The 3,421-nt window shown below is 32.2% G+C and overlaps 1 pseudogene; it reads right to left on the bottom strand.

The window, feature by feature from the left end:
• Positions 1-1,206: 1,206 nt before the first annotated feature.
• LOC125828963 (uncharacterized) lies at positions 1,207-1,803 on the bottom strand (annotated as a pseudogene).
• Between the last annotated feature and the right edge of the window lie 1,618 nt (positions 1,804-3,421).

Here is a 3,421-nt window from a genome sequence, read left to right as displayed (position 1 = left end):
TTATATATGTTGCCACTGACACCACATTTCTTTCTTTCCATCATAATTGATATTTGTTCCAACAAAATAAAAAAATAAAAATAATCATTACTATTAATATTATCAGCAAAAATGAACAATTTTGGTGACAATATAATATTGCCACATATCTCCTTTCTGTGACATATGTTACCACATATCTTCTTTCTATGACATATGTTGCCACATATATCCTTTCTGTTGGGGCACATGCAGATAATTCTGTGGTGGTTTTACAACAGAGGTTATATATGTTGCCACAAACACCACATTTCTTTCTTTCCATCATAATTGACATTTGTTCCAACAAAATAAAAATAATAATAATCATTAATATTAATATTATCAGCCAAAATGAACACTTCACCAATTGTTTTATACAACTTATCAACAAAAAGGTAATTCACAGTGGTATACATAACCATCAATCTAATAAATGGTGGTAACACAACATTTTCATCGAACTTTGCTTTTTTAGGTCTAGGCTTCTGTGGGTCTTCATTGTTACTAACATAGCTACTCCGAGCCTTTAAAATCCCATAGTTCCGTAGGAGTGAAGCATATCTCATGCCAAGGGTTTCAGAACTAATTCCATAAGATGGTACTTGTAATCCATCACTCAAAAATTCAGCGTATGCAGCAATAAAAAGTCCACAATCTCTGCATGGTATATCATCAATTAGAAAATATAATAACATCATATTTCAATAGTGGTAAGGCAAAAAAATTAATGTGATACTTACGGACTATTGGTTTCTTGTTGGGCAATACCAGTAACATGTCTGACTTCGAATGGGTGAGATTTGTTCTTTTCTTGGTAAGATTCAAGAACTGACCAGTTGTTTCGGTCTTTTTGATAAAAAAAAATTCAAGGTTCTTTGGCAACAATGTAGACAACTTTTGAATCTCGGAGCACAATTTTCTCTTAGTCCTAGATGAGGTGCCAAGGCAGTCCACCAGGTATACCAAACCCTTTGATAGTGCCAACGATTTTATTCTCATATTCAGAAACAACACTGGCATTATCAATGTATGTTTTGAAAAAATAATTAGTAGTGGTATATAGATATTTAGAATGACTCTGTTGCTTCGACTTCTTCTGCAAATAGTATAAAATGACATCTACATGTTGCACAGATGCATCAACAAGTGTATTTCTGTATCAATTTATTTATATGTATTCATGTCTTAATCAAAAGATAAAAGTGGGCATGAATTTACCTGATCAGTCCAGCACTTATTGGGTTGAGACATTACGTAAAATCAATCCTTCTTCTTTGAAAATGCAACTACAAAATCAAGTTGTTTGAACTCAAGATTTGAGCAATTGGCTAAGTAGTGATCGTCCTTGTCTCTTCTGCAATTGTGTAATCATTATAAATAATTATTTAGTGGACAACAAGAAGAAATACTAATAATAGTTGAACGACTTTACTTTTTTGCATGATGCTTGTAAAGACCCTCGTTTATCCATTGCGAGAAAGATGACATTAATTCAGTTGGACCCTCGCCGTCAATGTTAAAACCTTCAAATGGATATTGTTGCTTCACATCACAACTGACGACTTCGACTTTCTTCTCTTTCTTTTTCTCCTTCTCTTTCGCTTTATTTTTCACTTTCTCCTTCTCCTTCTCCTTCTCCTTCTCTTGCTCCTTCTCCTTCTCCTTCTCCTTCTCCTCCTGCTCCTTCTCTTTCTCCTTCTCCTCTTTCTCCTTCTCCTTCTCCTTCTCCTTCTCCTTCTCCTTGCCTTTTGGGTTTGAGTGTGATACTGGAGCAGTAGTCATTGATTTTTTTCTTTCACTAATTATAGATAGTGATTGAGAAATAGATTTTTTCAACCTCCTACACTTCAAATGTTGTGAAATCTTCTTGGATGTATGGGCATCAATATTATAAGTCATTTCCTTAAAAATATCAGTGAGTTCTTTAACACGACTAATAAAATAATCATGTTGCTGCTCACATTCTTCACATAGACAAAAATAGCATTTGATATTAGAAGAGGAAGCAACACCAATAAAAGATTGAGTTGTTGTCATGGATGAAGCTTCTTGTATCATTTCATCTACAATGTAAATAAAAAAGGTTGAGAGTTTACAATTGATTATAAAATAATAATGGGTAGCAATTTATACTTATCTTGACACATATGGATATTGTGTTGTCACAGATGCACCTTCTGTTGCCACAAATGACTATTTTGTTGCCCTAACACATAGGTGATATCCTCCAGCATATGACAACTCTGTTGGAATATATACCAACATATCACTAAAATGTAGCAGCATACGACACATATTTCAACAAATAAAATATATGTTGGACAACTGAACAATTTCTAAAATCATATTAACAAAATGGTCACAAAAAAACAACAAAAGCAACAAAAAACGAATTTTCACTAAATGTTAACAATACATATACATTTCCTCAAAATTAGGCCTTTTTTGGGTTTGTTGATTTTCTTTCAAAAACAATAAATAATAGGTACCATTACACTATTATTCAATTTTCACATCTATAGAACGATTTATTGTTCTTTAACCCAAGAAAAAAACTAAGTATTGTTCGAAAATTGTAAAATCTTTCAAAAAATGACTTATCCATTTTAAGTCGAACACAATCTTCAGTTCAGAAAGAAGAGAGAGTCACGGCCGGAGATGAGGAGGAAGATGAGATAATAGGGGAGAATATTTGTTTTGATAGTCGGATTTTTGGATTTTCTAAGGAAGAAGAAGAAGAGAAGAGAGAACGTTGGGAGAAGAAGCAGAGAAAATTCTATTTTCTTTTACTTTTTTTTAAATGGTTTGGAAATAATTATAAAAGTTGAAAAATGAAGTGTTTTTTTGTATTTTATGAAAGATTAGGAAGTTTTGAAAATGTTAATTCGGTCCCAAATTTACTTAATTACATTTTATAGTGAATTTGGCCCTTTCTTGATCAAAGTGTCACAAAAAACAAAACCCAAACTTAATTGACACCTTTCATTTAATTGTCTCATCTTACTTCGACTTGGTTCCAATAAGTAGTGCTGTGAAAGATTCTAACTTAATTCTTTTTGTAAATCTCACGTGAGTGTTAAATTAAAATAAGCAAGACTAGAGAAACATGATTATACAGTAAATCTCATGATTATATTTTGTTGGGGCTATAAATCTTCTAAAAGGCCTGTCTGTGACTGTGTTCCTCACAGATTTATGCATCATAATCCTTTAGATTCAAGAGCAGAATACGAAAAAGTAAGTCCTTTCTTATCTATAAAGTGAGAAAATATGTTTATACGCACTGCATCTGTTTAGATTTTAATCAAAATGAGAACCACTACACTTGTGATCTGAGTGATATTTTATCAGATTACTTTTCTCCTTATTTTATGAGATTTCTAAGTTGACTAACTTTGTT

This window comes from Solanum verrucosum, unplaced genomic scaffold (assembly GCF_900185275.1).
Source record: "Solanum verrucosum unplaced genomic scaffold, falcon-dt-bn FXZP01000231.1, whole genome shotgun sequence".
Classification (NCBI taxonomy): Eukaryota; Viridiplantae; Streptophyta; class Magnoliopsida; order Solanales; family Solanaceae; genus Solanum; species Solanum verrucosum.
The sequence above is the reverse complement of the archived record's forward strand: the minus strand, read 5'-3'. Positions and strand labels throughout refer to the sequence as shown.